The sequence below is a fragment of the Notolepis coatsorum genome (assembly GCF_963971535.1).
Source record: "Notolepis coatsorum genome assembly, chromosome: 2".
Classification (NCBI taxonomy): Eukaryota; Metazoa; Chordata; class Actinopteri; order Aulopiformes; family Paralepididae; genus Notolepis; species Notolepis coatsorum.
This window is the reverse complement of record NC_140166.1, coordinates 67,781,572-67,793,849: the sequence shown is the minus strand read 5'-3', so window position 1 is coordinate 67,793,849 and position 12,278 is coordinate 67,781,572.

Below are 12,278 nucleotides of genomic sequence, written 5' to 3'. Positions count from 1 at the left end.
AAATGTATATATATTTTAATCTATTCTATTCTACAATTTTATTGCACTGCACTATTGTACTATTTTACTCTGTCTATTTTATCGTACACTTTTTATTATTGTCTATTTAAAACTGAATCAAACCATAAACAAGGTGGCCTGTTGGGATGTTAGATCCTAATGTAAAAAAACTGTGATGTTATATGTCTGCACTTTATGTGCTCATTTTATGCCTGTCTTTTTTCTGTTGTGAAGCACTTTGAGCTGCAGTTTCTGTATGAAACGTGCTATACAAATAAAGTGTATTATTATTATTATTATTATTATTATTATTATTATTATTATTATTATTATTATTATTATTATTATTATTATTATTATTATTATTATTATTATTATTATTATTATTATTATTATTATTATTATTATTATTATTATTATTATTATTATTATTATTATTATTATTATTATTATTATTATTATTATTATTATTATTATTATTATTATTATTATTATTATTATTATTATTATTATTATTATTATTATTATTATTATTATTATTATTATTATTATTATTATTATTATTATTATTATTATTATTATTATTATTATTATTATTATTATTATTATTATTATTATTATTATTATTATTATTATTATTATTATTATTATTATTATTATTATTATTATTATTATTATTATTATTATTATTATTATTATTATTATTATTATTATTATTATTATTATTATTATTATTATTATTATTATTGAAGACCATCAGGTCGGTTGTGCTGGTGAACTGATGAACCACACCCAGGCGTCACACACAGGGTCTTCAGGAACGTCAGACTTGCGGTGGGAGCTGAAATAAGATACCTTATATAGTGTAAGGTATCAAAACGACCGGCTTGGTCCAAATCGAGTTCATATTACTTCTTGGAAAGTTTCACCCCACCGTTTGGCTACAAATCGACTCTAAACGGGCAATTTTGGTCCATAGGAATGGATGGCGGAATGTTAATAACTAGAGTGTATTAGGCTGCATTTTTTGTTTTACCATCACCTTTTGTAAATTGCGACAGTGGTCTGGTTATATGAGAGTAGAACAAGAAAAATTATTTTTAGTTTTTTGTTTTATAGCCCTATAAATAATATAAACATGTTTAAAATGAATAATATTTACTCATTTTAAGTACAGTTACAGCATTGCAAATTGAGGTCCCTCCTACCGCCATTCCAACGGCCTCTACCGCCTGTTAACGTCCCTCGTCAAATGGTTTTATTAGGGTGGGTGCGGCTTCTGTTTTGTGCCGCCAGGAGGCGCAAAGTCAAAGTCAAGTTGGAATTATATCCTTCCTTCGAGACAACCGAACTTGCTATGCCTCCTAAATGTGAATTGGAAATACAAAAATACCGGCTACAGCAAAGACCTATGGCTATTCCAAATGGCACGAAAACCCCATTGTTTTAGTGGTTTGTCCACTAATGTCCATTATTGAGGACCAAGTACGTGCCCTTAATCGGCAGCGTGTGCCGGGAACAGTGCAGGAGTGGACGACCAAATCGACCAGGGTAAATACTGGCTGGTGTTCGGGTCACCGGAGACTCTTGTGGGGAATGAACGTTGGATTAAGTGGTAAGTCAAATGATCTGATCTTCACTGTTTTATCTGCCGCTTACGTGACGTGACAGGGGCTACTGTTTCATATGATCTAACGAGTGGTGGTCACTGCTGTTTTCAAGTCCAATTGATCGTCAAATGCGAGGGGAGCACACAAATGTATAAAGCAAGACATTAACTTTTAATGGGTAACAACTCCGTTATAATCCCATACAAAGAGCAAATTGACTGGCTTAATGCACAAAGAAAACAACACATTTCGAGTAGTCTTCCCTTGTACACATACTGTAAACAGTACTGTATATTTGTAGATCCAATGTACAGTCCACCCAACCCCCCACCCACCTACACAACCTCCTCCAATGTACAGTTTCTACGTCAAGTGTATATACTCTCTTTTTTAGACTCTTTTTGTATCACAAAGTACTGTATTTGTAAATCTGGTATGTCATAGATATAGCAGTACTGTCTGTCATATATGTTATGATTAATTGAAAATGGGGGACCCTGATGTAAACAAGACGAAAGTCTTCCTCTGGTCTGCATCCCCTTAACAATTGTGTGTATTGAGCTGTACTGTATTGTACCCATTTTGCAATCTGTTAATACAATTTCCATTCAATTACTGTATCTATGGAGGACAAACATGTCATGTTCAAATGTCATATCTAGCTACATGCTATTCAATGGCACATTTTCATATTATTCCTTGCACAGGGCTTAATATTTCTCTTTTCTAACAGGGGCGAGGGCCAGATCGGACCAATATCAGGCTGGCATCAAAGAGGGTGGTGTCAGATCCAGTCAAGACATTCTCATGGCTCTGTAAAGAACTCATGCTTAAGGGACCCAGCACAGAGAAGGTCTTAATATACTGCAAGAGCATTTCTGACTGCTATCTGCTCTACACAGATGTGTTCAAGCCGACCCTTGGGAGTATGTTTTTTCACCCAGAGGGAGCAAAAGACATTTCAGGTCACTGCTGTTTTCAAGTCCAATTGATCGTCATATGCGAGGGGAGCACACAAATGTATAAAGCAAGACATTAACTTTTAATGGGTAACAACTCCGTTATAATCCCATACAAAGAGCAAATTGACTGGCTTAATGCACAAAGAAAACAACACATTTCGAGTAGTCTTCCCTTGTACACATACTGTAAACAGTACTGTATATTTGTAGATCCAATGTACAGTCCACCCAACCCCCCACCCACCTACACAACCTCCTCCAATGTACAGTTTCTACGTCAAGTGTATATACTCTCTTTTTTATACTCTTTTTGTATCACAAAGTACTGTATTTGTAAATCTGGTATGTCATAGATGTAGCAGTACTGTCTGTCTGTCATATAATGTTATGATTAATTGAAAATGGGGGACCCTGATGTAAACAAGACGAAAGTCTTCCTCTGGTCTGCATCCCCTTAACAATTGTGTGTATTGAGCTGTACTGTATTGTACCCATTTTGCAATCTGTTAATACAATTTCCATTCAATTACTGTATCTATGGAGGACAAACATATCATGTCCAAATGTCATATCTAGCTACAGGCTATTCAATGGCACATTTTCATATTATTCCTTGCACAGGGCTTAATATTTCTCTTTTCTAACAGAGAATTGAAATAAAATATCCCTATAGGCCGTAAAGTGAATGCTGTATCGTTTCACACCTTTTTTTAAGTTTTAAATAGACAATAATAAAAATAGTAGATGTAAACAAGACGAAAGTCTGTCTCTGGTCAGTATTGTACCCATTGTAGTGGAATATACTATGGAATATATTACAATGGATGCCATTTTGTCACAGGAAAGATTAGCCTCTAGGATGGAACTGTGACCGTACTGTATCAACCAGACGCATTTGACACCTCCCTGCCCCCTCTCCTTGATGAGGTGTTAATAGGTGGGTAGGTGGGGTGGGGTTGGGTGGGGGGGGAGGGGCTGTACATTGATGGTTGGGGGGGGGGGGGGGGGGGTTGTCTCAACACTGTTTTTTTCAAGTCAGGTCAAGTCAGCTTTATTTGAACTCTGCAGAGGAAGGATGAACTTTGCAATGTACAAACGTCTTTCTCTGGTCTGCATCCCCTTAACAATTGTGTGTATTGACTGCAGTTTACCCATTCTGCAATGGTAATAAAATTCTCATTGTAAAAAAATAAGTTGTATCTATTCTATTCTACTATTTTATTGCACTGCACTATTTTACTCTGTCTATTTTATCTTACTATTTTTTAGATTGCTGGACAGAATTCCAGATGTGACAAAACTAGTGATTGTATGACTTGCTTGGTACAGTAGCTGTGTCTGTTAAAAAATAGGCATTCCGTCTAATAATTGAAATACTTCTGCTCATTTTTGTTACAGTATTGTTAATGTGAGTTGACCAAGAGAGTGTTTCATCTATTATAACTCCAAGCAATCTGGCCTCCTGAAGAAGTGGCTCTATTTGAACTCTGCAGAGGAAGGGTGGCAAAATGTTCCAGTTTCTGAGTCCTGATGGGGGTTGTCAGTCTGCCTGCAAAAAAAAAATTAAAAATTAAAATGTACAAATCTCCATCTCTGCTTATTTTTAAAGCAAACTACAAAAAATGGTAGTGGCCATACTGGTTGTTTACATCAGGGTCCCCCATTTTCAATTCATTGTAACATATATGACATACACGACATACAGATAGACAGTACTGCTACATCTATACATTTATGACATACCAGATTTGCAAATACAGTACTGTTTGTGATACATAGTAGTATAGACATAGCAGCATAGGTAGTAGTAGATAGTAATACATACTGTACTGTATTCTAATGATATTCCTACTTCTGCAGTAGTTGCATTTATTTTACAACATATTCAAAATAGTTTTGGGAGCAGGGCTAAGTGGATTATGACTTCTGCAATCTATTCAGTTCATGACAACAATACATGACAACAATAACAATACACTTTTGTATTAATTAATGTCCAGATGTGACAAAACTAGTGATTGTATGACTTGCTTGGTACAGTAGCTGTGTCTGTTAAAAAATAGGCATTCCGTCTAATAATTGAAATACTTCTGCTCATTTTTGTTACAGTATTGTTAATGTGAGTTGACCAAGAGAGTGTTTCATCTATGTATCAAGAAAAAAATTAAAAATTAAAATGTACAAATCTCCATCTCTGCTTATTCAAACCAGAAGTGAATAGGAAAATATGATTATTCGATCCACAGGACAGCCTGATCACAAGAGTCGACGGTCCAGTTTACATTTTAACATAGATAAATGCCTTGTATTTTCAATTCATCATAACATATATGACATACACGACATACAGATAGACAGTACTGCTACTGTACATCTATCCAGCTAAATGAACGTTAGCTAATGTTACGGCCAGCCTTGCGGTCGCATTCTATTTTTCGAGGGACCATAACCATAACGTTAACTTGACAGCAAATGTGGGTATGCTTTATTTGAGCAGTTGCTAGTGTTAGTTGATTGTCGTTCTGACATAACTGCAGTAAACAAACGAATGGTAAACCTAAGTTATCTTACCAGTTAATTCACTACATGATCCACCAGCCTGCTCAATCCAGTTACATTCCCCCCAGAGCATAACTAGAGCCACAGTCTGCGAATCAGAGGCAGAGTAGGGCGGGTCTTCGGTGCCAGCACGTTGGGTTGTCTCGTAAAAAATAATACTGCACTGTATCTAGCTGATTATCCTTAAAAAACGCACGTTAATCGAAAATACCACACCATTACTGTACCCATGACAGTCAAATAATCAACAGAAAAGCATTACATTGCAAAATAATATGTCCAAGACTAGTGTCGCATGCACACACACACACACAGATTGTACAATAGCCCCCTCTCTCCACCGTGTAACTCGACTCCCCCTACTGGTTGAACCAGGCAGAGCAGCGTCAGCTGACGTCATCTTGCGTCAACCACCGGCATCTAGCTTGCTACCGGCGTTAGAGACCTCGTTTTCCAGTCCCACATCTGTATGTTTGTGTTTCCAATGCACAATATAACGTTATTATATAAAATAAAAAATACTCGTTTTCCTGAACAGGAAGTGACTCACTTTTTTTTGTTTTTTTTGTTGTTGTATTTCTCGGCCCGGGCTAGACGCGTTATCGCTCTGAGTGCGCGTCACTGTGTGATCGCTGTATCCGTCGCAGCCAATCAGTGCGTAACGCGGTGTGCGTTGAAATATTACTATTATGTTGGAATCCGGGCGCGATTTGAAGCGGTCTAGGCAGCAGCGTCAAGAATTTCTGTAGCCGCATTTCGCTCTCTGATTGGCCGACGTCAGTTTTTTTTTCCGTAGCAGCATTTCGCGGAGACGATCTCTGATTGGCCGAATCCAATTTATATGTTCCAATTCTAGCTTGGTGGTAGAGATCATAGTTGTGTTGTTGTGACTGAGACACATGCCTTCTCTATTTAAATGACCACATCAAACAAGAGGTGGACGCAGGCAAATACTGCGGCATGGTCATGCTGGACCTACAAAAGGCCTTTGACACGGTCAATCACTCCATTCTGATTGACAAGCTAAAAGCAATTGGTTTTGATAGTCTATCAGTGAGCTGGATGCAATCCTACCTTGAGGGGAGGGAACAGATGGTGGAGGTAAACGGTACCCTATCCCCCCCCCCCCTCACAGTGAGCTGTGGTGTTCCACAAGGAAGCATACTAGGACCGCTACTGTTCCTAATTTATGCAAATGACATGTCGTCAGCTTGTGACTGCAACTTGTTCCTGTTTGTGGACGACTCAGCCCTGCTGGTCTCTGACAAGAACAAGTTACAGGTTGAAAAAACCCTCAGCTCGGAACTAGGCAGAATCTGCATATGGCTCGCTGATAACAAACTATCATTACACATGGGCAAAACAGAGTCCATTCTCTTCGGTTCAAATAACAAACTCAGCAAGACCGACGGCTTCTCAGTTACAGTGGGTGACAATATTATTTGTCACAAGGAAAGATGAAATTACCTACCTGGGTTCCATCCTAGAGGCTAATCTCTCCTGTGACAAAATGGCATCCAATGTAATAAAAAAAGTCAACCAACGAACTCGATTCTTGTACCGGATCTCCTCTCTGGTAAACAAGAATACCCTGAAGACTCTGGCAGGAGCACTCATTCAGGGGTACTACGACTATGCTTGCACCTCATGGTACCAAAGCACCTCAAAGGCGCTAAAAACAAAATTACAAACATCTCAAAACAAACTGGTCAGACTACTGCTTGACCTTACTCCTAGAACCCACCTCACCCCTGCCCACTTTGACAACCTAGGATGGCTTAGAGTAGACGACAGAGTACAGCAACTTGCAATGGGCCTGGTCTACAAGATACACTACACGACCAAGGTACCCATGTACATGTCAAAATACTTCCCAAAGGTCAGTGAATACCACGATCACAACACCAGAGGGAGCTCCACAAATCATGTTAAACCCAGATTCGGCTCAAATAAGGGACTAAACACGTTTCGCAATTATGCCACATCAATGTGGAACGCCCTACCCAAAGCTGTAAAGGAATGTGGATCACTACCCACTTTCAAAACCTCTCTCAAGGGACACCTACGGGAGACTGCAATTCAACACTGGCCCCTGTAAATATCCTAACCCAACCCCCTCCAATGTACAGTCATTTACCTAGTATGGTTTTGTCAATAGTCCAATGTACAATTTTGTTTGTTTGTACAGTGTCTCCCCCCCCCCTCAATGTACAGTTTTGCTTGTTTATACAGTGTGCCCCCCCCCCCAACCACCTCCAATGTAGATTACCCAGTATGGTTGTCAATATCCCAGTGTACCCAACCCCCCCCCACCCAACCTCCTCCAATGTACAGTTTCTACGTCAAATGTATATACTCCCTTTTCCTGACTCCTTCTGTATCACAAACAGTACTGTATTTGCAAATCTGGTATGTCATAAATGTATAGATGTAGCAGTACTGACTATCTGTATGTCATGTATGTCATATATGTCCTGATGAATTGAAAATGGGGGACCCTGATGTAAACAAGACGAAAGTCTTTCTCTGGTCTGCATCCCCTTAACAATTGTGTGTATTGAGCTGTACTGTATTGTACCCATTCTGCAATCTGTTAATAAAGTTTTCAATCAATCAATCAATCAAGATGCAAGCTATTTGTCTTAGAGCGTGACTGCAAGTTCTTTCGACGGTTAAGCTTAGGCACTCTTTCAAAGTTGGTTAAGGTTAGAGTTTGTCTTAGAGCATGGCGATAGAACGCCAGGTAGTTTGCAGTCTGTTCAACAAGGAAATGGACAAAGAAATCAAACTACCCAGGTGGCCAGCATACTCGGCCCAATTCCGGCTACCGGTCGGCACACTCGGCATATGTCCGGCACGGCACGCCAACGATGAGCCGGATCTGGCGCGGTAATGGTTGCCGGGGCAGAGCCGACTCGCGCTCGCCAAAGATAAACCGGCTCTGGCCCGGCAATGGTTGCCGGGGCAGAGCCGACTCGCGCTCGCCAAAGATAAACCGGCTCTGGCCCGGCAATGGTTGCCGGGGCGGAGCCGACTCGGGCTCGCCAAAGATAAACCGGCTCTGGCCCGGCAATGGTTGCCGGGGCGGAGCCGACTCGGGCTCGCCAAAGATAAACCGGCTCTGGCACGGCAATGGTTGCCGGGGCAGAGCCGACTCGGGCTCGCCAAAGATTAACCGGCTCTGGCCCGGCTCGGCTTGCCGTGCCAGAGCCGACTCGGGCTCGCCAAAGATAAACCGGCTCTGGCACGGCAATGGTTGCCGAAGCAGAGCCGACTCGGGCTCGCCAAAGATAAACCGGCTCTGGCCCGGCACGGCTTGCCGTGCCAGAGCCGACTCGGGCTCGCCAAAGATAAACCGGCTCTGGCACGGCAATGGTTGCCGGGGCAGAGCCGACTCGGGCTCGCCAAAGATAAACCGGCTCTGGCTCGGCAATGGTTTGCGGCGTCGTTTCTTGCGCTAGCCTCTTGTTAGCCAGCATAGCTTTGAGCTAAGGATCTTTGCCGATGCATAAAGTATTGTTTATAGTGCATTTCTTGCCACCTTATAGCATTTGTACATTTGTATGACCGTCTATACTGCTCCCGTTAGGTTTTTCCGGACGTTTTGGTAATGATTTTCACTATAAAATCATATTTCTAAATGACAGGAAGTTGATAAACTGGCCGGAATAGCTTTGAGCTAACGGATCTTTGCCGATGCATTCCATTCTAAACGTAACATTAGTTGTTCAAAACATTACCCGTCTATATAATTTGTTCCTCAACGTTATATAGACGGGTCATGTTTTGTAAACTAACGTTATGTTTAGAATGGAATGAATACATGGGTCGGGAAAGATAGTTAGCTCAAAGCTAATCCGGAAGGACAGCTAACAGTAGCTACTGTCTAACTGTGATGCATTTTCTGTTTGCAGTCCAATGTTCACAAAAACACACACCCACACACTTATAATTTGTTCCTCAACGTTATATAGACAGGTCATGTTTTGTAAACTAACGTTATGTTTAGAATGGAATGAATACATGGGTCGGGAAAGATAGTTAGCTCAAAGCTAATCCGGAAGGACAGCTAATAGTAGCTACTGTCTAACTGTGATGCATTTTCTGTTTGCAGTCCAATGTTCACCAAAACACACACCCACACACTTATAATTTGTTCCTCAACGTTATATAGACAGGTCATGTTTTGTAAACTAACGTTATGTTTAGAATGGAATGAATACATGGGTCGGGAAAGATAGTTAGCTCAAAGCTAATCCGGAAGGACAGCTAACAGTAGCTACTGTCTAACTGTGATGCATTTTCTGTTTGCAGTCCAATGTTCACCAAAACACACACCCACACACTTATAATTTGTTCCTCAACGTTATATAGACAGGTCATGTTTTGTAAAATAACGTTATGTTTAGAATGGAATGAATACATGGGTCGGGAAAGATAGTTAGCTCAAAGCTAATCCGGCCTGTTTAACCACTAGCTTCTGTTAGCTAATGCTGGCTGAGCAAGGAAACTAACAGTAAGCGTTTTTACATGAAATACAGCCCAAAAACCCTGCTGACAAACGTTTGCTTATTAAATACATTCTATACTATAATAATACAAACGTTTCATTGCCTCTCTGTGACGACAAAGTTGTTTAAATAAGGGGAGAAAACTGCAGCTCCCCAAGCTAACACAAGCTAACACAACACAGACTGCAGCTCCCCAAGCTAACACAAGCTAACACAACATGGACTGCAGCTCCCCAAGCTAACACAAGCTAACACAACACAGACTGCAGCTCCCCAAGCTAACACAAGCTAACACAACACAGACTGCAGCTCCCCAAGCTAACACAAGCTAACACAACACAGACTGCAGCTCCCCAAGCTAACACAAGCTAACACAACATGGACTGCAGCTCCCCAAGCTAACAGAAGCTAACACAACACAGACTGCAGCTCCCCAAGCTAACACAAGCTAACACAACACAGACTGCAGCTCCCCAAGCTAACACAAGCTAACACAACATGGACTGCAGCTCCCCAAGCTAACACAAGCTAACACAACACAGACTGCAGCTCCCCAAGCTAACACAAGCTAACACAACACAGACTGCAGCTCCCCAAGCTAACACAAGCTAACACAACACAGACTGCAGCTCCCCAAGCTAACACAAGCTAACACAACATGGACTGCAGCTCCCCAAGCTAACACAAGCTAACACAACACAGACTGCAGCTCCCCAAGCTAACACAAGCTAACACAACACAGACTGCAGCTCCCCAAGCTAACACAAGCTAACACAACACAGACTGCAGCTCCCCAAGCTAACACAAGCTAACACAACATGGACCGCAGCTCCCCAAGCTAACACAAGCTAACACAACACAGACTGCAGCTCCCCAAGCTAACACAAGCTAACACAACACAGACTGCAGCTCCCCAAGCTAACACAAGCTAACACAACACAGACTGCAGCTCCCCAAGCTAACACAAGCTAACACAACATGGACTGCAGCTCCCCAAGCTAACACAAGCTAACACAACACAGACTGCAGCTCTCCAAGCTAACACAAGCTAACACAACACAGACTGCAGCTACCCAAGCTAACACAAGCTAACACAACACAGACTGCAGCTCCCCAAGCTAACACAAGCTAACACAACACAGACTGCAGCTCCCCAAGCTAACACAAGCTAACACAACACAGACTGCAGCTCCCCAAGCTAACACAAGCTAACACAACACAGGTCATTTGGACATTCTTTCGATGCCATTATGAATGACTAGCAATCTGTCGGAGTCGATGAGAGCTTTCATTTATGTCATTTAGTCATTTATTCAAAATGCCATTCCAGAATCCGTTCCTATGAGACAGTTTTAGTTCAATTCTGCACTAATGCCAACTGTTTAACATGAGTATGCAACAAGCTCATACTGGCTGCATATCTGTTCTACTCTCTATCTAGAAGCTCATACTGGCTGCATATCTCTTCTACTGTCTTATCTAGAAGCTCATACTGGCTGCATATCTCTTCTACTGTCTTATCTAGAAGCTCATACTGGCTGCATATCTCTTCTACTGTCTTATCTAGAAGCTCATCTGGCTGCATATCTCTTCTACTGTCTTATCTAGAAGCTCATACTGGCTGCATATCTCTTCTACTGTCTTATCTAGAAGCTCATCTGGCTGCATATCTCTTCTACTGTCTTATCTAGAAGCTCATACTGGCTGCATATCTGTTCTACTGTATATATAGAAGCTCATACTGGCTGCATATCTGTTCTACTGTCTCTAGAAGATCATACTGGCTGCATATCTGTTCTACTGTATCTAGAAGCTCATACTGGCTGCATATCTGTTCTACTGTCTCTAGAAGATCATACTGGCTGCATATCTGTTCTACTGTCTTATCTAGAAGCTCATACTGGCTGCATATCTCTTCTACTGTCTTATCTAGAAGCTCATACTGGCTGCATATCTCTTCTACTGTCTTATCTAGAAGCTCATACTGGCTGCATATCTGTTCTACTGTATCTAGAAGCTCATACTGGCTGCATATCTGTTCTACTGTCTCTAGAAGATCATACTGGCTGCATATCTGTTCTACTGTCTCTATATAGAAGATCATACTGGCTGCATATCTGTTCTACTGTATCTAGAAGCTCATACTGGCTGCATATCTCTTCTACTGTCTTATCTAGAAGCTCATACTGGCTGCATATCTCTTCTACTGTCTGTCTAGAAGCTCATACTGGCTGCATATCCTTTCTACTGTATCTAGAAGCTCATTGGTTTGTAAATTGACTAGATTTTCTAGAGATTTTTAGTTTTTAATTGTATGTTTTGTAATCTGTATCTGTCGTTACCAGTTAGTCGTGTTACTTTGCTCGTATTCACTGTTCTGGTGGTTCTAGTTGTACGCCTGGATCTGGTGTTCTTTGACCGTGTCCTATATGCCCTGTAAATAATATGTACAGATACCGAGATGTCACAAATATGTTACCTGTTACCTGTTTATTGCACAATGTTGTTTTTTTATTGGATTCTATTATATGTTGTACCACGTATTGCACATCGTTGCGGGCTAGACCACCCGCATTTCATTGTATACTTGTATGCCGTGACAATTAAAACTCTTGACTTGACTTGACTTGACTTGA